The sequence below is a fragment of the Lithobates pipiens genome, unplaced genomic scaffold (genome assembly GCF_037356315.1).
Source record: "Lithobates pipiens isolate NorthernLeopardFrog02 unplaced genomic scaffold, aLitPip1_a1.2 Scaffold_19, whole genome shotgun sequence".
NCBI lineage: Eukaryota > Metazoa > Chordata > Amphibia > Anura > Ranidae > Lithobates > Lithobates pipiens.
This window is the reverse complement of record NW_027507764.1, coordinates 532671821-532695530: the sequence shown is the minus strand read 5'-3', so window position 1 is coordinate 532695530 and position 23710 is coordinate 532671821. Positions and strand designations below refer to the sequence as shown.

The 23710-nt window shown below is 50.1% G+C and overlaps 1 protein-coding gene across 3 annotated transcripts in view; it reads right to left on the bottom strand.

Annotated features, from left to right (window-relative positions):
• Positions 1 to 23710, bottom strand: part of SMTNL1 (smoothelin like 1) — a 482219-nt gene that overhangs the window by 13946 nt on the left and 444563 nt on the right. Inside the window, exon 6 of one of the 3 annotated variants that reach the window (XR_013277705.1) lies at positions 6226 to 6347. The exons of the other annotated variants lie outside the window; for them this stretch is intronic. The gene's annotated coding sequence lies outside the window, so the exon portion shown is untranslated. The remainder of the gene's footprint in view (positions 1 to 6225; positions 6348 to 23710) is intronic. 3 annotated transcript variants of the gene reach the window in all.

Sequence of the window (23710 nt, the reverse complement as noted above, 5' to 3'; positions counted from 1 at the left end):
CATATCTAGATCCCAAGCTGATTATATCCCCCTTAATATAGAACCTCTGATCTCCTTGGTCAAAAATAAAGTGAGGGTGTGGTCTCGACTTCCACTCGGGATCTGGGGCCGCATAAATTTAATTAAAATGGTTCTGCTTCCTAAAATACTTTACGTTTTATGGCATACCCCAGTATATCTCCCCCTGAAACACTTTAAATCTTTAGAGGCCCTTTTAAAGCCCTGTGTGTGGGGTGCTAACAGACATAAATTAGCGTAGCAATCCCTCAAGAATCCCACAGATCTGGGAGGCATGGTCTTACCCGATTTCAATTTATATTATGTCGCATCCCAACTATCGCAATTATTCCACATAGATAAGTCAGATGGCGAGAGATTTTTAATTCTACTATGTCTCAGATGGGTACAACTTACCAAAGACCCGTAATGTGTGGTAGTGGGGGGAACGCAGGGGCTGACTCAAGGGGGACATAGGCACACCATGCTATACCACTATAGGAGGATATGGGACCTGGCTTCCTCGAAGCTGGACATCCCACGGTATAATGATTATACGCCGTTATGGCATAACAAACACCTACAGAAATTCACTAAAATACAAGATGCAAGTGTATGGATCAGACATGGAGTGTTCTATCTACACCACATACTAGGAGCTGGAAGCCTTAAAACCTTTGATACGCTCAAAAATGAATTTCTCATCCAAAACCAATTGTTCTATAGATATCTGCAGGTCCATCACGCCACACAGCAAAGGCAGAGGTGAAGTGAGCTGGAAGGCTTTAAGTAGGCAGGTCAAACGAGCATCATCAGGAACAGCTGGTAACTGTGGAGAGAGAAGAGAGCTGGCAATTAGCCGACAGCTGAGCGGCCAGCCCAGAGAAGGAAGGGCTAAGCCAGCCCTGACAGATATTCCCGGATCACAGGAACCTAGAGTACCTTCGCACTTCCTAACGCCTAAGACCCCGACAAGCTCGATGGACTCTGTTCTTTTCTAGGTTCAATTTTCACATTACCTAACAAGAACGGGAAATCTTACTCTCCATCCACGGATGTTTTCTGATCCTCCTGAAGAGACAGCTCCCAGCACAATATTGTTGCCACAAAACTTTCTCATGATCCAATCTGATCTAAAGTCTTCACTCGAACAGGCTTCCTTCCAATGCTCGGAACCTGAGGCATCCTCCTTAAGAAACCAGGAAAGGTTCCTTTGGTATTAAGATACAATCTTTGTTCCATAGAAAGCCAGAATCCAGGTCCTAAAGATATTGCATGATCACCAACTTGCTGGCCACTTCGGGGTGTGAAAAACAATGGAACTTATCTAACAGTCTTTTTGGTGGCCTACATTGAAATCTGACTGCAGGGAGTATGTTAGCTCCTGTACTACCTGTCAGCGAAACAAGGGGTCCAACGTTAAGTCTTGGGGTTTGTTACGACCACTGCCAGTACCAGAACAACCATGGAGAAAAATATGTATGGACTTTGTGACGGATCCTATCCCACACTCTACTTGAGTGCTTCCGTCAGTATATCCCGCTTCCTCCAGTCTGACCATCAGAGAGCTATATATTATTATAGCTGCATTGAATACAAGTCTAGGCGAAAATAGCTTGTAGAATCTTGAATGATTTATTGGACAGAATACAGCCTTTTTATACACTTTTAACACATGGAGTTAGATAATGAGGTAGGGCTGGCTCATGGATACTCCCCCCTCCCCATAGCAAAACTTAAAAGACAATTACATGTTAATTCACACAGCTCTTAAGGCAGCCTAGGTGACCAGACAGTCCGTCTCCGTAGGTCAATGTGACCAGCTCTTTCAAGGATCGTGTATTGTTCAGAATTAACAACCAAGAATAGTTTTTGGGCATATACAAGATTCCCAGAGTCTGTGCGTCTTGGGGGACAAGGACCTAAATCTAAAGTAACACAGCCTCCAGGGTCCCCAGGCATACAGCTCACAAAGAGCACCGTTCCCCCAAATGCTAGGGCCCATAATCTCAAGGCGTGAGGCTAGAATTCAGTCCACTCCAAAAGCCTCTGTCCCGGCTAGGTCTGTCACAGACTTCATAATAGAGCTACCTCCCTCAGAAGAGTTTACAACTATCCTGATAGTCATGGAGCATCTGTCCAAAATGGCACACTTTTTACCCATGATAGGTACACCATTTGTTGTGGACATGGCAACATTTTTCATAAGGGAGATCGTCAGACTACATGGCGTACCTGATAACATTGTGTGCAATAGAGGGGTACAATTTCTGCAGAATGCTCTGAATTGAAGTGTGCCTATCTTCAGCCTATCATCCCCAAAGCAACGGTCAAGCCAAAAGAACTAACCAAACTTTAGAACAATACTTACGCTGTTTCTACTCTTTTTTCCAGGACGTGTGCGGAGTTTGCATACAATAATTCAGTACATACAACCACTAATCAGTCACCTTTCTGGGCTAATTATGGGTTCCATCCCTCATTTATGCCTAAAGTCATCCCAGAAGCCTCAGTCCCAGCGGTTCAGGACAGGATAAATTCTATCCAGGCTAACCCCCCTCCTGCCCAGACCAATGTTCAGCTTTCAGCGCTGATGCACTTTTCAATGACAATTGCGCGGTCATACAACACCGTACCCAAATGAACTTTTTATCATTTTTTTTCCCACAAATAGAGCTTTCTTTTGGTGGTATTTAATTACAGCTGGGAGTTTTATTTTTTGCTAAACAAACAAAAAAAGATGCAAAATAAAATAAAAATAAAAAATCATGTTTAATAGTTTGTTATAAAATTTTGCAAACAGGTCATTGTTCTCCTTCATTGAAATGCGCTGATGAGGCGGCACTGGTGGGCACTCATAGGCAGCACTGGTGAGCACTGATAGGCTGCACTGGTGGGCGCTGATAGGCACGGTTAAGGTGGCACCGATAGGCACAGATAAGGAGGTACTGATAGGCACAGATAAGTCGGTACTGATGGGCACAGATAAGACGGCACTGATGGGCAAAGATGGGCACAGATAAGATGCCACAGATGGGTGGCACGGAGGGGGGGCACGGATAGGTACCACTGATGGGACTGATGGGCACTGATAGGTGGCACTGATAGGTGGCTCTGATAGGTGGCACTGCTGGGCACTGATGGGCGGCACTGATGGGCACTGATGGGCACTGGTAGATGACACTGATGGGCACGGATATGTGGCATATGAGGTGCAGCACTGTTGTTGAGGCAGATTGTGGGCACTGATAGGTGGCACTGTGGGCACTGATAGGTGGCACTATGGGCACTGATGGGTGGCACTATGGGCACTAAGGGGTGGTACTGATGGGTGGCACTTTTACTTTAAACACTTGGCCGTGATCGGGACTGATGTCCCTCTCATGGCCGCCGGTGATCGGCTTTTTTTTTCTCCTCACACTGTCGACGCGAGGAGGAAAAATAGCCGATTACCGGCTCTGTTGTGATCACGTGGTAAGGGGTTGGGATCGACCCCTTGCTCCGATCTATGATCAGGCGAGTCTCATAGACTCGCTGATCACAGAGCGCGCTGCGCGCGCCCCTCTGGGGGCGCACAGGCCTCTCGTGCACGGGACGACGTCAATAGACGTAGTCCCGGCAAAGCAGGTCCGCGCTGTAGCCGTCATTTGGCTATAGCGCGGATCTCAAGCGGTTAAGGTTGGAGATAAAGTATGGCTCTCTTTGGCAAATTTCGGGCATTCTTGCCCTTCCGAGAAGTTGGGACCAAAATTTAACGCCCCATTCGAGATAAAATTAGAAATTTACCCCAATGGCATTCAAACTGGCACTACCAAGTTCCTATAGAATAAACCCAGTGTTCCATGTTTTTTCTAGTCCATTTCCAAGGAGAGAAGAAGTTCCAGCGCCTCCAGTCTCAGTGGGAGAGGAAACAGAGTTTGAAGTGGAGGCCATCCTGGACTGTCATGGGAGAGGTAGGACAATTCAATTTCTGATCAAATGGAAAGGGTACTCAGCAGAAGAAAATTCTTGGGAACCTGCAGGCAATATACACGCCCCTAGACTTTTACAGAGATTTCAGGTCCGCTATCCTGAAAAATGGGCCTGATTAGGCATCCGGAGGCTGCCCCTTGGGGGGGCACTGTCAGTGAAATGGCCGCAGACTGGGCAATCCTGCCAGTACCCATCATGGCTGTGCCAGACGAATCCCCCTGCGCATACAAGTGTGTGACGGTGGGTGCACCCAGATGCACGCACACGACATGACAGATATTGGTGCCCTCCTGGCATATTTAAACTTGCCACTGACACATGCAGGTTGCAGGATTATCATCAGCTTCCTGTGCCTTGTGTATCCTGATCCTTGGACTTCCTGCTAATGAACCTGCTTGCTATACTCGTTTATCATCAACCTCTGGCTTGACCCCCCGGCTTATGTCCTAACCTGTGCTCCTGTCTGTCTCATTGTGTTTGACCCCGGCTTGGCTGACTACTCTATCTCCTGCACACTATGTATGACCTGGCTTGCTGCTGTATCCATCTCAGACTTATTCCACTGTGTATGATCCCTGACCTGGCTACTGACTCTGTTCCTAGTTCACCCTGCTGTTCCATACCTGGGATCTCCCCTTGCACAGCTGCCAACACAGTTCACCCAGTGCACCCCAGCTGCCCTCTGCTAACCAGCTCATCCAGCAGCAGTACCGGCAATCCGTGCTTCTTAGGGGCACTGCAGTCCCTGTATCACTCCCAGGGGAGCGCTGCACTTAGCAGCAAGGGGCACCCTCTCAGCAACCTGGCCTCACACCAGAGACTTGACAATGACCTTCCACGAGGACTTATTTGTCCATTTTTTTTAAATGTTTCCACTGTTAATTCATTTTGTGATTGGCCCTTTAAATGAGGATGCTGACATTTCTTTTTATATTGCTGATGCATCAGGTTGTTGTGGTAGATCCCCCCCATGAGCTCTGTGTGGGGTATAAATGGTATTCAGATTTATTTCACTGCTATTGCTAAGTGTGGGCATTGCTGCATCTATTGATGTGATTTCAGACTTTCTAAAATGTCTGACGTGTCATCATGTCTGCGCATGCGCATGAGGCACCTCCCTGTGTTCACATTTGATTGGCAGAATCCTCTGCTATCAAATGGAAGGACTATAAATAGCGCTGCATGGCAGTGGTTTCATTTGCTAAGACCATCCACCATGCGTTCACCCAGGAGCCCCATACTGACATCTACTGTTTAATAATTACTTGATTGTTTTTCTGTGTTTTATCATACTAATACTAATTCTGTCTGCTCATCCAGGTCTAAACTGCTTTGGCAAACATTGTTATGCTTTGCAGACCGACAGGATCTGGAGCTTGTGAAGTCTGATGTCCTGTGGGGAGGAATACTGTCTGACATCCTTCCTTCTTTGGACTGTTCTTGTTTCCTTTAATCAGCCTTAAGGTAAGAACTGGTGTGCAGGATTGCACACACTGACAATCTAGATGCAGATTGCGAGGTCTTAATAGAGTTTTCTTCTTTTCTGTTAAGGCCAATACACACGATTAGACTTTTTGACAACAAACATGCAAATTAGATGTTTTAAGGCAACATTCGACCGTGTGTACGCTCCATCGGACAAACTTTTCCGGGTTTTCATCTGACTTTTGTTGGCTGTGCGAACGGACAAACTGTCCGGCAACAAAAGTCCAATGGAGCAAAGTCCAATCGTGTGTACAGAAAGCCATAGGACTTTTGTACAAATTACAAACACGCATGCTCAGAACCAATGCAAAAGATCAGACAACAATACAGAAGTTGACCGAAGGTGGCAGAAAAAACACGTGATTTGGTGAAAGTTGGCTGAAAAAGTCCTGCTGTGTGTATGTACAAAAATCCACGGGAACGTTTGCAGAAAGTCCGATCATGTGTATGATGCTTTATACTCACAATTTTTCTATCATCACAACTGTTTGGCTCTCTCTGGTGGTTGAAGAAAATTCCAGCTTCCAAATCTTGCAAACTAGCTTTGTACATGCTTTAGGTAATTATCATCTGATTAGGTTACTATATAGGCAGATGCTGCTATTGGAGCTCACTGGGGACTTTTTCAGTATATTGTCAATGATCCATATATGTCACAAGATACATTTTTTAATTTTTTTAGATTTCAAAATGGGCCCTTTAGTCCTCCTATGACATAATGATATGCTATTATTTGGCGGTCTGGTGGTCCTGGTGTGTTCGAATACTGACCTGAAATCAGTTTTGGGGTAAGACCAGCTTCAGTTCATCTGATACAATATAATCATGTCCATAAATATTGGGACATCAACACAATTCTAATCTTTTTGGCTCTATACACCACCACAATGGATCTGAAATGAAAAAAAAAAAACAAGATGTGCTTTAACTGCAGACTTTCAGCTTTAATTTGAAGGCATTTACATCCAAATCATTTGAACGGTGTAGGAATTACAACAGTTTGTATATATGCCTCCCACTTTTTAATTGACCAAAAGTAATGGGACAATTGACTGCTCAGCTGTTCCATGGCCAGGTGTGTGTTATTCCCTCATTATCCCATTTACAAGGAGCAGCAGATAAAAGGCCCAGAGATAATTTCAAGTGTGCTATTTGCATTTGGAATCTGTTATTATGAGATCCAAAGAGCTATCACTATCAGTGAAGCAACCATCATTAGGCTGAAAAAACAAAACAAACCCATCAGAGAGATAGCAAAAACATTAGGTGTGGCAATATCACCTGCTTGGGACATCATTAAAAAGAAAAAATGCACCAGTGAGCTCAGCAACACCAAAAGACCGGGAAGACCACGGAAAACAACTGTGGTGGATGACCGAAGAATTCTTTCCCTGGTGAAGAAAACTCCACAACAGTTGGCCAGATCAAGAACACTCTCCAGGAGGTAGATGTATGTGTGTCAAAGTCAACAATCAAGAGAAGACTTCACCAGAGTGAATACAGAAGGTTCACCAAAAGATGTAAACCATTGGTGAGCCTCAAAAACAGGAAGGTCAGATTAGAGTTTTCCAAACAACATTTAAAAATGCTTTCTATGTTCTGGAACAACAGGCTATGGACAGATGAGAACAAGATCAACTTGTACCAGAGTGATAGGAAGAAAAGAGTATGGAGAAGGAAAGGAACTGCTCATGATCTAAAGCATACCACCTCATCAGTGAAGCATGGTGGTGGTAGTGTCATGGCGTAGGCATGTATGGCTGCCAATGGAACTGGTTCTCTAGTATTTATTGATGGTGTGACTGCTGACAAAAGCAGCAGAATGAATTCTGAAGTGTTTTGGGCAATATTATCTGCTCATATTCAGCAAAATGCTTCAGAACTCATTGGATGGCACTTCACAGTGCGTTGGACAATGACCCAAAGCATACTGGGAAAGCAAAGAAAGAGGTTTTTAAGGTAAAGAAGTGGAATGTTATGCAATGGCCAAGTCAATCACCTGACCTGAATCTGATTGAGCATTTCACTTGCTGAAGACAAAACTGAAGGGAAAATGCCCCAAGAACAAGCAGGAACTAAAAGTGGTTGTAAGCCCTGTGGTAGTTCGGAATCTCCAATTCTGGGACCGGGTTTTGGGACCAGCCAGCAGTCTGGCTGGATGATTGCACAGGTGGGTCTTGGGCTTAAAACAAAGCCAACACCATGGTTCTGGGCTCCACCCTCCCGAGGAGTCCAGGCGAGTAAGGGAGAAGTGTGCATGTCTGCACAGGTCGGTCTGTCAGAGCAGACAGAGGGTCCAAGCTTGTGGGCTGAAAAAGAAGCTAGTAAAGAGTGCTGAGGTACTGGGTGTACAGGAACTCTGTTAAAGAGCCAAGAGGGCTGCAGCAGAAGTCTGAGCAGCATTGCTGCTAAAGAGAGCCAGGTGGCTTGGTATTTTTGGTTCTATGTACATTATTGCTGTGGAGAGCTGAAACCCCTGTGTGGGCAACTATTTTGTTATCGGACTTTTTCTTTCTTTAATAAAAGTGGGCCTACAAGCCCTTAAAACGGCATATCTGGCGTGGACTCAGCTCACTGGTAAGCTCTACCTTTAAGCTAAAATAACCCCCAAATATTACAGCCCTTACAACCAACTTTGACCTACAGTTAAGCCTAGATTAAGGCTTACCTGTAGGTCCAAGAAATATCTCCTAAACCTATATGGTTTAGGAGATATTTACCCGAAGACAGCCACCGCTGTCTACGGCGCATGCAGGGCGTATGCCGCGAGTGTCGGCTCCCGTGCGGGAGTGACGTCATCGCTGCTCCGGCGAATCACAGCGCCGGAGCAGCGAGACCCAGAAGTCACTCCGGGATCCATGTCAGCGGCGGACATGAAGACGGAGGACCGCTTCGGGGGCTTCGTTCTCAGGTAAGTTATTCATAATGAGCTAGTATGCTATGCATACTAGCTCATTATGCCTTTGCCTTACAGGGTGTGGTTTTTTTGTTTTGTTTTTTGCCTTTACTTCCTCTTGAAGACAGTTGCAGTAGAGGCCTGGCAGACCATCACCAGGGATGAAACCCAGCATCTGGTGATGCCTATGCGTTCCAGACTTCAGGCTGTAATTGAATGCAAAGGATTTGCAACCAATTATTAAAAAGTGAAAGTTTGATGGATGATTGTTAATCAGTCCCTTTATTTTTGGTCCCTTAAAAAGTGTGAGGCACATATACAAACTGTTGTAATTCCTACACCGTTCACCTGATTTGGATGTAAATAGCCTCAAACTAAAGCTGAAAGTCTGCAGTTAAAGCGGGAGTCTGCCGGGACTCCGCGTTTTTTTTTTTTTTTTTTAAAGCCAGCAGCTACAAATACTGCAGCTGCTGACTTTTAAAATAGTGACACTTACCTGTCCAGCGCGCCCGCGATGTCGGCACCCGAAGCCGATCTCTAGATCGTCTCTCGGGTGCTGCCGCCGCCATCTTGGGTATGGGAATCAGGAAATGGAGCCTTTCGGCTTCATTTCCCGGTTCCCTACTGCGCATGCGCGAGTCGCGCTGCGCAATAAGGACGGTCCCCGCTGCCTCTGGGATCTGTGTGTTTCCCAGCAGGCAGCGGGGCACTTGCGGAAAGGGGCGGGCACTTGCGGAAAGGGGCGTAATCTACGCCCCTTTCCGCAGAGAGCTATCCCGGAAGTGGGTGCAGATACCTGTACTGTACAGGTATCTGCACCCCCTCCCCCCTGAAAGGTGCCAATTGTGGCGCCGGAGGGGGGGGAGGGTTCCGATGAGCGGAAGGTCCACTTTAGGGTGGACCTCTGCTTTAAAGCACATCTTGTTTCATTTCAAATCCATTTTGGTGGTGTATAGAGCCAAAAAGTGGTATTTGATCACCCCTGCCGTTTTTAATTTTTGTGCTATAAACAAAAATAGAGTGACAATTTTGAAAAAAACGCATTATTTTTTACTTTTTGTTATAATAAATATCCCCCAAAAATATATAAAAAAACATTTTTTTCCCTCAGTTTAGGCCGATACGTATTCTTCTACATATTTTTGGTACAAAAAATCGCAATAAGCGATTATTGATTGGTTTGCGCAAAAGTTATAGCGTTTACAAAATAGGGGATAGTTTTATGGCATTTTTATTAATAATTATTTTTTTACTAGTAATGGCGGCGATCAGTGATTTTTATTGTGACTGTGACATTATGGCGGACACATCAGACATTTTTTACAAATTTTTGGGACCATTGTCATTTATACAGCAATCACTGCTATATAAATGCAGTGATTCCTGTATAAATGACACTGGCAGTGAAGGGGTTAACCAGTGGGTGGCAGTGTAGGGGTTAAGTGTTCCTAGGGGTGTGTTACTAACTGTGGGGGGCTGGGCTTTCATTTAGTGAACACTGATCTCTGCTCCAATCACATGGAGCAGAGATCAGCATCACTATTTGCTAGGCAGAATGGGGAAATGCTGTTTCTCCATTCAGCCGCCCCGTGAGACGATCGCGGGTATGCCCACGGCGATCGAGTCTGCGGGACCCGCGACCGGACTCACGGGGGTCCCGACCGGCACGCGAGCATGCCGCCGATGGCACACTCATGATGGCAGGGCGGCAATAAAGATTGGACGTACCTGTGCGCCGGTCGGGAACCCGTTAACATATGTAAAAATTGAAATTATTTTACTATACATGTTATAATCCTACATTTTTCTTCAGGCACCTAGAAGCTCCTTACTCCAATTTTCCTTTTTCTCTAAATACTTGGGATGTGGTGACTTGGTCCACTCATCCTTGTCTGATTTACTCATTGTTTCATGGTCTTGTCGTTGAGTCAGAACAGTAGAAAAACGGAGTTACACTACCTAATTACAAGATTCCTGTATGACAGTACTGATACAGACAAGATTTATTGTCCTCATTGCAAAAAACAAGAGAGCAGCACAGGTAAGCCCCATATACTGAGTTCAGGCTGCATGGTGTCATATTATTCAGTCATTATCTACCTGTGTCAGAGTTACAAAAGGTCCCTCTCACACACAGAAGCACAAGACTCTGAGCCTGCCCAAATGACTCTGAGTTACCCAAATGCTCAGTCAAACCAACTTGGAAAGTAATGGAGAATTATGAAGCTTTAATAACTGAATTGAAAACTATCTTGAAATTATTATGGGAAAATATTGTTACTTAATCTAACACACTATCTGTTGAATGTGAGCTACTGCCCCTAGAGGGCACCATTAAACAACTTTCTGCCTCATATGAGCAGGACCGGTGCTACCACTAGGCGGACTAGGCAACCGCCTAGGGCGCACTGCCGCCTAGGGCGCCCAGCCGCCGGTTATTGTACTCCTCTCCTGCACAGTGCACTGTCCTTGTAAATATAATACCATGTCAAGCAGCGCCGCCACCAGCCCCCGCCCTGCCCCCCCTCCGTTCCGCTGATGTAAACACACACTGCAGGGAGCCAGCCAGTAAACCTCTGGGCGCTCTCTGTGTGTGTCACTGTGTCAGGCAGCAGTAGCGCCCTCCACCCCCCCCTCGCTCTCCTCTCTCCGCTCTCCGCTCTCCGCTCTCTGCTCTCTGACTGTCTGTCAGTCTGTCACATGACACATCTCGCCGAGGCCACTCTCCAGACTCCAGCAACACAGTTCCCCCGGCCCCGCCCCCCCCACGCGCTCCTGGAACGGAGTAAGTATCATGGATGGATGGAGGATGCAAGCATCGTGGGATACATGGCTGCGTGGCGCCTGGCGGCAGCTCTCTCCGGGCTTTGGGACAGGTGCAGCCTGGGCTGGCTGTAACAGGAAGAGGCACCACAGGACACAGAACAGAACCAGCAGGTACACTGTACACAGACAACACAGCAGAGTGGGTGCCAGTGAGAAACAGGTGTCACTGGTGGAATAAGTAAAAACTGTTGCTTTCTCTCTTAATGAGATTGTATATGAAATGTCATTTTAAAATGTGTATGAGTGTATATGTATTATATATTGACTGATCTGCTAAAATGTCCCCCCCCCCCCCGAGTCTGTATTTTATGGGCATTGCTGAGTCTCTATTGGATCATGGGCGCTGGTGACATGGTATTTGACGGGCGCTGGTGAAGCGGCATTGGTGGGCGCTGATCCGTCTGTATTTGGTGGGCGCTGGTGAGTCTGTATTTGATGGGCGCTGGTGACATGGTATTTGACGGGTGCTGGTGAAGTGGCATTGATGGGCACTGGTGAGTCTGTATTTGATGGACGCTGGTAAAGTGGCATTGATGGGCACTGGTGAGTCTGTATTTGATGGACGCTGGTAAAGTGGCATTGATGGGCGCTGGTGAGTCTGTATTTGATGGACGCTGGTAAAGTGGCATTGATGGGCGCTGGTGAGTCTGTATTTGATGGACGCTGGTAAAATGGCATTGATGGGTGCTGGTGAGTCTGTATTTGATGGGCGCAAAAATTCGTTTTGAATTATTTGATCCAAAACCTGGTTTGGGGCAAAACTGTAAAATTTAGTTGGTCTAGCAAAGTGTTGCATGCAAAATAGTAGCGGCCATTAAAAAGGTGGGGATTACATGAGCAGGGCAAAGGGGGTGGAGTCAGGGGTGGAGCCGGGGGGGCGGCAAAATGAGGTTTCGCCTAGGGTGTCAAAAATCCTTGCACCAGCCCTGCATATGAGCTTTATCAGTTTACCAGAAATAAATTCATTAATGTCTTACAGAGTATGTACACAGAAGATTTACTGGAGGAATTAAAGAGCTTTCAGGTTCTTAATCTAGTAAGACACAGTTTTGTTCAGCAAACCAAATTAAAGAAGCAAAAGATAGAGCTGCTAGAGGACACTGCATTTCACACATCCGTTTCCACCAAATGTACGCAGACACAGAAAAGACAGCACGTCAAAGAACAGAGATGGAAACTCAGACAACACATCAAAGAGCAGCAATAGAAATCTTAAACAAACAGTGTAAACATCATAGGCGTGATGAATGTGCCTGGACACACCATAATCTCCCCATATGTGTTAGTGTCCCGAGATCTGCTTGGGCTGCTGTGAAATGCTGCATCCAAGCAGTAAGTAGCCCCCAACTTCCTGTGAGACAGTATTACATTAAGCAGATCGTGAGGTTTGTAAGATTCACTCAGAGTGTGAAACTGTCATGTGATGTAACTGCATGCAGGGAGATTTGAGCCATGATGTCAAGGATGGGCAGGACCAAACTGCTTTCAAAAATAGTTACATAGTTAGCAAGGTTGAATAAAGACACCAGTCCATCCAATTCAACCTGAATGAGTGTCTACAATTGTGCCTATCCCTGTACCTGTACATTGCACACTCACATAGGTCCCTACCCTCAAGGAGCCCACAATCCAAGGTCCCCATTCATATACTAGGGTCAATTTTGGACAGAAGCCAATTAACCTACCTGCATGTCTTTGGAGTGTGGGAGGAAACCCACGCAGGCACAGGGAGAACATACAACTCCAGGCAGGTAGTGTCATGGTTGTGATTCGAACCAGTGACCCTTCTTAATGCTAGGTGAGAGTGCTAACCACTACACCACTGTGCCGCCCTTCCAAATGCCAATCATTGGAATGGGGTTTGGACGGGCCGCTATGTGTATGTAGCCCCACCCTCTTTCTTACACAGCCCAATAATTGGCTGATGTTTAGATAGCTGTTCAATCCTGCCCATCCCGACATCACATCTGAGTTGTGACAGCTCCTCCCTGCATGCTGTTAAATTACATTACATGACAGTTTCACACTCAGAGAGCCCGCAGCAAGACAAAAATAGGCGGAGGGCGGGCATGACAGAGTTAACTGGGAGACTCAGGGCTCCTGTGGGGGCGTTGCCGTGCAGAGGCTGGGAGGGGAGGAGCAGTGTTAATGTGTTAGAGTGGACGGCTCCTCCCCTCCTCAGTCTGCGGGGAAACGAGCTTCAGCAGGGAGCTCCAACATGGCGGCAGTGGAGGACCTATTCGCGCGGCTGAAGGCCGCATCGGCGTCCCGCGGACCGGGATGGCTCGAGGAGAGGCTGGCAGCGGCGCTGGGTGAGGTACCCCCGGTGGCCGAGCGGGAGGGTGGCGGGCGGGCGCGAGCGCGGCGCTCCCGGCCGCCGGCTCGCTTTGCACCTGACCCCCCTTCCCCCCCCCGACCTGGGACACGTGGAGGCAGCAGCAGGGATGGCAGGGGACACTCGGGCCCGCCCGCGAAACGCGCGGCGCGGCCTGCGGAGCGGCCTGGGGGGACTGTTGGGCTTGGTGACCTTGGGGCTGGGGTGAGCCAGGTGGGGGGGGGGGCTGGACGTTCAGGGCCGGTGGCGGACGGGAGCAGGAGGCCCAGGACTGTGCGGAGGGCCCTACCTCATGGCCTGGAGGCGGCGGGGGCGGGGCCTGCATCGGGATCGCCCGGGAGGATGGCTGCCGGGCGCAGGGGACTGTCGGCAGGTGGCGCTCCTGGGATCGGTGGTCGGCAGCCGTCCCCTGCTTTGGGACGGCGGGCTGTGGCGGACGGTGGAGAGACGGCGGCTGCCTGCAGTGGTCTGGGGCGGCACTGCGATCAACGGCAAGCTGGCCCGGGCAAGTCCTCGCGGAAGTCGGCAGGCGGATCTGGCGGGTTACAGAAGGCCAGGGAGCTCCGCGGATCCCCGGCACCCAGTGACGTTTCCGATGGATGGCGACCAGAAGGCGAGGCGGAGTTGGCGGACGTCCGCTCGGAGGGAGAATTGTCGCAGTCGGAGGACGAGGGACGGCACGGCATTCCGACAGAAGTGGACCCGGGACCCTCGGCTGGTGGGACTCCATCCAGGCAACACGGTGAGTCCGCTTATGTTTGTTATCCTGTGTCTGGCGATGTGGGGGGGGCGGCGGGTGGGGGCCGGGTATGTGCGGGGCGGCCGGCGGGGGCCGTGCCCATTGCGCCGACCGCAGCGGTCACGGACCGCGCGGCGGCGGATGAGGGGTTGCGGGGTTTTCTGGCGGGTTTGAAGGAGCTGGTCCATCGGTTTGAACCGGGAGTGGGCGGGGCTGGGGCCCCGGTGTCGGCTTGGGTGGCCCCGGGAACGGGGGACATTGGGGGGCGGGGGGAGGCGACGATAGGGGCGGCGGAGCCGGCGGCGCCTGCTGCCGTAGTGGCTGCGGTGGCTGACCTGGGGGCGGGTCTGGCACCCGCTGGGGGTGGGACGGCTTCGGAGGCCTCCAAGAAGCAGGACTTGGTCCGTTTAGCGGATGCGGCAAAATGTGAGGTGTATGTTTGCTTCGAGGGCCCCCTCGGGGCTCATCTGAAGCCCGAGGTCCGCGAGAAGATCTGGAAGGGTGAGTATGTGGAGATCTTCGCCCTGCTGCCGCTGGAGAAGTTCAATCTGGATAGGGTGAAGCCGGAGGATCACAAGAAGGAGGATGAGGAGAAGCGGCGGTACAGGCTCATTCCCAGGACGTTTGCCAATTGGCTGCAGGCGTTCGCGATTTTGGCTAGTGTGATAGGCGAGAGGAACCCGGAGCACTGCTCTGCGCTTTTTTGCTACTTGGACGCCGTGGGAGAAGCCTATCGGGTCTACGGGGGAACGGCATGGTTGCGTTACGACGAACAGTTTCGTCAGCGGAGGGCGATTCGCCCGTCTTTACGTTGGGATCATAAGGACATCAGTCTTTGGATGCGCCTTATGACTTCAGCGCGGTCGACTGGCCAGTTTTTTCCAGGCGGGGCCGGTGGGTCCACTAACCCCGGACAACCGGCCACAAGGAAAAAAGGGGTGTGTTGGCAGTTCAACGAGGGGTCCTGTAGGTTCGGAGGGTCGTGCAAGTACAGGCACGAATGCACTGGCTGCGGTGGGGGTCACCCTTCGTCCCGCTGTTTCAAGCAAGGAAAGGGCAAGTCTGGTGATGCGGCTGGAAAAGGGGAAAACCCCGGTGAGAGTGGGAAAGATGCTGCCTTTTCTCGATAGGTATCCGGATCGGGAAGCGGCGCAGTTGCTGGCCCGGGGGTTTGCGGAAGGTTTTCATATTCCGGCACAACTGGGGGTGACACCCCCTTTGGCTCGTAATCTGCGTTCGGCGTTGGCTCACGCCGAGGTGGTGTCTGCGAAACTGGAAAAGGAGGTGGCTTTGGGGCGCATGAGCGGCCCCTTCCCAACGGCGCCCATTCCGGATTTGGTGGTGTCTCCCTTGGGGGTGGTGCCCAAAAAGGAGCCTAATAAATTTCGGCTCATTCATCATCTTTCGTATCCAAAAGGGGGATCAGTGAATGATGCCATTGATCCTGAGATTTGCGCGGTGTCTTATACGTCCTTTGACGCGGCGGTCTTTTGGGTCCGAAAGTATGGGAAGGGGGCATTGATGGCTAAGACCGACATTGAGGCGGCCTTCCGGCTGCTCCCGGTCCACCCGGACAGCTTCCGATTGCTGGGGTGTCATTGGCAGGAGGGGTTCTACGTCGATAGGTGCCTGCCCATGGGATGTTCCATATCGTGTGCTCTGTTCGAGAGGTTCAGCTCTTTCTTGGAGTGGGTGGTGCGGGACGTCGCGGGATTGAACTCAGTGATACACTATTTGGACGACTTCCTCTGCGTGGGCCCGCCTGCTTCGGAGTTGTGCGCGATACTCTTGGCTACGTTGGAACACGTTGCGGACAAGTTTGGCGTTCCCTTGGCTCCGGACAAGACAGAGGGCCCGCGGACGGTGTTGAGCTTCTTGGGCATCGTGCTGGACTCGGAGAGGATGGAGTGTAGGTTGCCGGAGGAGAAACTACGGGCGCTCCAAGCGGAGATTCGCGGGATGTTGGGTTTGCGCAAGGTTCAACTTAGGCCGCTGCAATCGCTGCTGGGTAAGCTGAACTTTGCGTGTCGCATACTGCCAATGGGGAGGGTGTTCTGCCGACGGCTGTCGGCCAGTACTGCGGGGGCCACCTCGCCCAGGCACTATGTGCGCTTGGTCAAGGCACATAGGGATGACCTTGCGACATGGCACACGTTCCTGGCTGAGTTCAACGGCAGGGCACTTTGGATGTCGGGCCCGGTCAGCAATTTTGATCTGGAACTGTACACGGATGCGGCGGGGTCGGCGGGCTTCGGTGCCTTTTTTTCAGGGCAAGTGGAGCGCGGGGCCTTGGCCGGCTGCGTGGAAGGAGGCGGGCCTGGTTAAAAAACATGTTGCTGCTGGAGCTTTTTCCGGTGGTTTTGGCGGTCGAACTGTGGGGGGAGGCTTTCCGGAATCTGAAGGTGCGCTTTCATGGGGACAATTTGGGGGTGGTGCAGGTGATCAACAAGGTGTCGGCTGCCTCACCGCCGGTGGTCCGGTTGCTCAGGCACCTTGTATTGCGCTGCTTACAGTTGAATGTGTTTATTTATGCTGTGCACCTTCCAGGCGTTGAGAACGTCATCGCTGATGCTTTGTCTCGCTTTCAGTGGGACAGGTTTCGGGAATTGGCGCCGGGGGCGGAACTGCAGGGGGTCCCTTGTCCGGAATGGCTGTGGAGGATTGTCTTGGACGAGTAGCGGGCTGGATACGGCGGTCGGTGAGCGAAGCGACATGGTCCGCATACAGCAGGGTGTGGAGTGAATGGGCTGCATTCATGCAGCAGGCCACGGGGGGTATGGGGGAACAGGATCTGCGCTTGCTGGTTGTTTATTTTGTGGCCAGGAACTTTGAGGCTGGGGTGTCGGCGTCCGGGCTTACTAAGAAATTAGCGGGGTTGGCGTTTTGGTTCAAGCTCAGGGGTTTGCCGGACGCGACAAAGGATTTCTTGGTCGGTCAGGCCATGAAGGGTTATCGGCGTTCTCAGGTCCGGAGGGATTCTAGGCGCCCGGTTTCGTTCGAACTTTTGGGCCGGTTGTTGGAGCAGGTGGTGTGGGTCTGTTCGTCGCCCTACGAGGTGGTTCTGTTCAGAGCGGCTTTTGCTTTGGCATTTTTTGGGGCTTTGCGGGTTAGCGAGCTGGTCAGCCCATCGCGGAGCCGGCCGGGTGGTCTGGGCTGGGACGCGGTGGTGTGTGAGGTGGACAGACTGTCCATCAGGGTATGCCGCTCAAAAACGGATCAGCTGGGCAAGGGCAAGTCGGTGCAGGTGTTTGCCTTGCCGGGTTCGCCTTTGTGTCCGATTGGGTTGGTGCGCAAATTTTTGTCGGTTCGCCCCGCGATCCAGGGGCCATTTTTGGTGCATCAGGATGGGCAATTTCTTTCGCGTTTCCAGTTTTCGGCAATTTTTCAGCGATGCTTGCAGGCTTTGGGTTTGGGGGGGCAAAAGTTTTCCTCTCATTCCTTCCGCATTGGGGCGGCCACGGAGGCGGTCCGGTGGGGTCTGGATGAGGCGGCGGTTAAGCGTATTGGGAGGTGGGAATCCAGGAGGTTTCGGTCGTACGTTCGCCCTCATTTGTTGGTTGCGTAGAGTGTTGGGTGGGGGATATGTGAATGCTTATTGTTGCTTGTTGCTTTTCTTTGTGTTTTTGGTTTGTGTTTATATTGATGTTGGGGGTATGTTTTTGTTTTTCTTTCTTCTCTTCCTTTTCTTCCAGGTGGCCGGCCGGGCAGGGTGTGGATAGTGGGCCACTCATATGTTTGTTGGGGGGCCAGACGGGGAGATGCCCGCCCGGATGGGCGCCAGCTTGGGTTTTCTAGGCAAGAGGCCTTGATACGCTGGCTGGGGTTGCCGGGCATGCTGTGGGGCAGGGCGGTGTCGGAAGTACACCGTTTTGCTCGCTGGGACGGGCCTCCGGATGTGCTGGTGCTGCACGTCGGGGGCAATGACCTGGGGGTCAAGACCATGCTGGACCTCGTCAAGGAGATCAAGTTTGATTTTTGGCAGTTGCGCCTTGCTTTTCCACACATGGTTATGGTGTGGTCTGACATGGTGGCCAGGACGGCATGGCGGTTCGCACGGTCGGTCGACCGGCTGAACAGGGCCCGTAAAAAGGTTAACAGGGAAGTTAGTGGGTTTTTCGTTAGGAATGGGGGTTTGGCCATCCGGCATCTTGAACTGGAAGTGGACACCTGGCGATGCCTGAAGCGGGATGGGGTTCACCTGAACGATGTGGGTACCGATATTTGGTCCCTGGGGATCCAGGACGGGATCCAGCGAGCTGTGAGGGTGTGGCGGGGCATGCAAGGGTAAGGTGTTCCCCTTGCTTGCTGTGGCATGTGGTTGGTCTGTGCAGATGAAGGATTTTACCCCAGGGATGGAAGAGTTCGGGGCCTATCGGTGTTATAGTACCCGTCGGTTGGTGATATAGCTAACAGTTTTAGCTACAGTGGGTGATTAGGTGCACTGCGGGCAGTGTTTGGCCTCTGAGCCAGTTCGTCAGCTGGAGGTCCGTTATAGTTTGGGTACCGCAGTGCCGTTAATGGTTTATGGTGATTGGTGGGTTATCCGAGCACAGACCAACGGGGAGGAGTTGCAATGTAGGAAGTGCCTTAATATCTGATTTAGTTGCGTTCATTTATGTTATTTATGTTATTTATGTTATTTATGTTAATTGTTTTAATATTTTGATAATAAAATAATTGGCTGCTACGGCCATGTTTTACTCCAGATGGGTGTGGTCTCAATTTCTGGGGTAATAGAGGGGGAGGGGCGTAGCAGTTTTTTAAGAAGAAAAATGTTGGGTCAGTAGGTCACATCAGTTATACAATAGTCAAGAGAGCCCGCAGCAAGACAAAAATAGGCGGAGGGCGGGCATGACAGAGTTAACTGGGAGACTCAGGGATCCTGTGGGGGCGTTGCCGTGCAGAGGCTGGGAGGGGAGGAGCAGTGTTAATGTGTTAGAGTGGACGGCTCCTCCCCTCCTCAGTCTGCGGGGAAACGAGCTTCCCACCCTCCCTCCCTTAGCTTTTGGGGGGGGGGGGGGGGGGTTTGGGGTGGAATAATGTTGTTCTTTTGTCTTTACAGGTTGGAATTGTCGTGGCAGTGGCATGTGGTTGGTCTGTGCAGATGAAGGATTTTACCCCAGGGATGGAAGAGTTCGGGGCCTATCGGTGTTATAGTACCCGTCGGTTGGTGATATAGCTAACAGTTTTAGCTACAGTGGGTGATTAGGTGCACTGCGGGCAGTGTTTGGCCTCTGAGCCAGTTCGTCAGCTGGAGGTCCGTTATAGTTTGGGTACCGCAGTGCCGTTAATGGTTTATGGTGATTGGTGGGTTATCCGAGCACAGACCAACGGGGAGGAGTTGCAATGTAGGAAGTGCCTTAATATCTGATTTAGTTGCGTTCATTTATGTTATTTATGTTATTTATGTTATTTATGTTAATTGTTTTAATATTTTGATAATAAAATAATTGGCTGCTACGGCCATGTTTTACTCCAGATGGGTGTGGTCTCAATTTCTGGGGTAATAGAGGGGGAGGGGCGTAGCAGTTTTTTAAGAAGAAAAATGTTGGGTCAGTAGGTCACATCAGTTATACAATAGTCATGAGCGGCTCTTATAAGCCTTATGATCTGCTCAATGTGAAACTCCCACAGTCAGTGCCACCTGTCAGTGCTAATCATTGCCAATCAGTGCTTCCAATCAGTGCCACTGGTTAGGGCCAATCAATGACAATCACTGCTGCCTATCAGTGCCACCTACCAGTGCCAATTAGTGCCACCTATCAGTGCTGCTAATCAGTGTCACCTATCACTGCCAATCAGGGCCCATCAGTGTTGTCAATAAGTGCTGCCAATCACTGCTACCGATCAGTGGCTCCTATCAGTGCCCATCAGTGTACTGAGTGCAGAGATGGGGAGATGAACTTAGTAGCCAGGCAAGTTGTCCATGAGTGGCCGGCCTGGTGGGGCACAACTGAAATCCGTTGATGTTAATGCCACATGCCAATCTTTAGTATAATAGGTAATCACCACACTACTATTTACAATAAGCTACTGGAGGTAAAATAAAACGTGTGGGCACTGTTATGTGTTCCCACACCACGAAAAAAAAAAAAAGTGCAGCGCTAACTTGCTGATCAATAACTTAACAATAATGGTGGAACCCTCCAATGTATGGAAATCTCATATGACGTCCTCCCATTTAAACAGGGAATGCGCGCAATTGTGCATGCGCATCCCTGTTCCTTCGGTGGTGGTGTGTCCCAGAGACACCGCTCACCACCGAGGGGGGTGAACAGGCATTGGCTATGGCTGTTCATCACGCAATCTTCATCACGGCTGATCACAGATGGTTACACTCCCACTGTGCACGGCGTGTGCTCATGATTGCGAGCGTGCTGCGCGTGCATGTCGGTGGCAGTGTGCTCCTGGGAACACTGCTCGTCACCGACGTTGGTAAACAGCCATTGGGCGGCTGTTTACCCATGGGATCGACTGTGATCGTTTCACAGCCGATCACTAAATGTAAACAAACCACAGTAACAAGATGTTACCGTGTTCTCCTCCTAACATCTTGTTACTGCTTACAGTGTACACCAACACACACTGATTGCCCCCCCCCCCAATAAAGAGGACCTGTCACCACCCATCATAGTACTTGTCACTCACAGTCCATCAGAGTACCTGTCACAGTCCATCTTAGTACCTGTCCCAGTCCATCTGAGTACCCGAGTACCTGTCCCAGTCCATCAGAGTACCCTAGTACCTGTCACAGCCCATCAGAGTACCCTAGTACCTGTCACAGCCCATCAGAGTACCCTAGTACCTGTCACAGCCCATCAGAGTGCCCTAGTACCTGTCACAGCCCATCAGAGTACCCGAGTACCTGTCACAGCCCATCTGAGTACCTGTCACAGCCCATCAGAGTATCCGAGTACCTCTCACAGTCCATCTGAGTACCCAAGTACCTGTCACAGTTCATCTGAGTACCTGTCAAAGTACATATGAGTACCTGAATACCTGTCAGAGTTCATCTGAGTACCTGTCACAATCCATATGAGTACCTGAGTACCTGTCACAGTTCATCTGAGTACCCAAGTACCTGTCACAGTCCATATGAGTACCTGAGTACCTATCACTGCCCTTCAGAGTACCCGAATACCAGTCACCAGGCCATCAGAGTACCTGTCACCAGGCCATCAGAGTACCCAAGTACCTGTCACCAGGCCATCAGAGTACCCGAGTGCCTGTCACCATCCCATCAGAGTACTCAAGTACCTGTCACAAACCCATCAGAGTACCCAAGTACCTATTTGTAGCCCATACCTCACAGAATAAACGTTGGGGTGTTTGCTTTACAAAATGGGGTAATTTTGTGGGTAATTCCACAGTCCTGGTGCTCAAGGACCTTCAAAATTGTGATGAGTAGGAATGAAATGAGCTGTGTAATTTATGCTCATAGAACGCCTGAAGGTTCTTCTTCAATGTTCGGCCTCTCTATGTGACCAGGCTGTGTAAAAGTCCTACACATGTGATATAGCCATACTCAGGAGGAGTAGCAAAATGTGTTTTGGGGTGTAATTTTTGCTATATACATGCTATGTGTTAGAAATATCTTATAAATTGACAACTTTGTGTAAAAAAAAAATGAGTTTTCCTTTTTTTCCACATTTTCCAAAAACTTCTGGAAAAAATGAACTGTTCAAAAGACTCATTATGCCTCATAGATTATACGATGGGGTGTTTGCTTTCCAAAATGGGGTAATTTTGTGGGCAATTCCATTGTCCTGGTACTCCAGGGCCTTCAAAAGTGTAATAGGTGGCTGTGAAATGAGATGTGTCATTTTTGCTCGTAGAACGTCTGAAAGTGCCACTTCAATGTTGGTGCTCTGTATGTGGCAATGCTGTGTAAAAGTCTCACACATGTGGTATCGCCATACTCGGGAAGAGTAGCAGAATGTATTTTGGGGTGTAATTTGTTGTATGCACGAGCATGTGTGTGAGAAATAACCTGATAATATGACAATTTTGGAAAAAAAAATAAAAAATCTTACTTTTGCAAAGAATTGTGGGAAAAAATTACAACTTAAAAAAACTCACCATGCTACTTGCGTAATACATTTGAATGTCTACTTTCTAAAAATGGGTCATTTGGGGGGTATTTGTAATTTCCTGACTTGTTATGCCGCATACACACGTAGCAGACCATCCGGCGGACTTAGTCTGGCGGACTTTCCGCCGGACTGTCCGCCAGACTTTCTGAACGAGCCCACACACGGCACTTTTTCAGCGGACTAATACGGCGTACTAAGTCCGCCGGACTATCTGCCGTACTTTTGAAATGAACGGACTCGCCCACACACGCGGAGGAAAGTCCGCTCATTTTGAGCACGTCTCCAGGTAGCCGGGACCAGCGAAACAGGCGTCGCTGGCCCCGTCACCTGGTATGGATTAAAAAAATCGGCGTGGGGGTCCCCCCCAGGTCCATATCAGACCCTTATACGAGCAAGCTACCCGGCCGGCCAGGAAAGAGGATGGGGACGAGTGGGCACCCCCCCCTCCTGAGCCATACCAGGCCGCGTGCCAACATGGGGGGTGCCTTGGGGAAGGGGGGCCGCGTGCCCCCCCACCACAAAGCACCTTGTCCCCATGTTGATGAGGACAAGTGCCTCTTCCCTACAACCCTGGCCGTTGGTTGTTGGGGTCTGCGGGCGGGGGGCTTATCGGAATCTGGGAGCCCGCTTTAATAAGGGGGCCCCCGGATCCCGGCCCCCCACCCTATGTGAATGAGTATGGGGTACAATGTACCCCTACCCATTCACCTGTGAAAAAAAGTTAAAAAAATCCACAACACACAAGGGTTAAAATAGTTTATTGCACAGCTCCGGGGTCTTCTTCCGTCTTCGGGGGTCTTCTCGCCAGACTCCTCCGCTATCTTCTGCTCTTTTGTTAGCTCTTTCACTAGCGGAGGAGCCCGGCTTTCTTCTTCGCCGCCGCCCTCTTCTTCCGACTTCGGGGGTCTTGTCCCCCTCTTCGGGGGTCTTGTCCCCCTCTTCGGTTCTTCTTGCTGGGCCACCGCGCCTTCTTCTAGCTTTTACAAGTGGTGGCCCGGTCTTCTGTCGCCGCTGTCTTCTGGCCTTCTGTTCTTCTCTTCTGTTCTTCTCTTCTGGAGATGTTCCTCGTCGCGGTCTCCGGTCACAATGGCAGGGACGCGGCGCACGGCGACTTATATAGGGACATCGCCGGATGATGTCCCCGCCCATTATGATGTCACAGTCCCAGCATCCTCTGTGATTTTTCGGCGTATGGGTTCCCTTTTAAGTCCATACCAGGTGACGGGGCCAGCGACGCCTCCTTCGCTGGTCCCGGCTACCTGGAGACGCGCTCAAAATGAGCGGACTTTTCTCTGGGCGGGAAAAGTACGTTCATTTCAAAAGACTGACTGGCACACACATGGCCGGATTGTCCGGCGGACAGATTG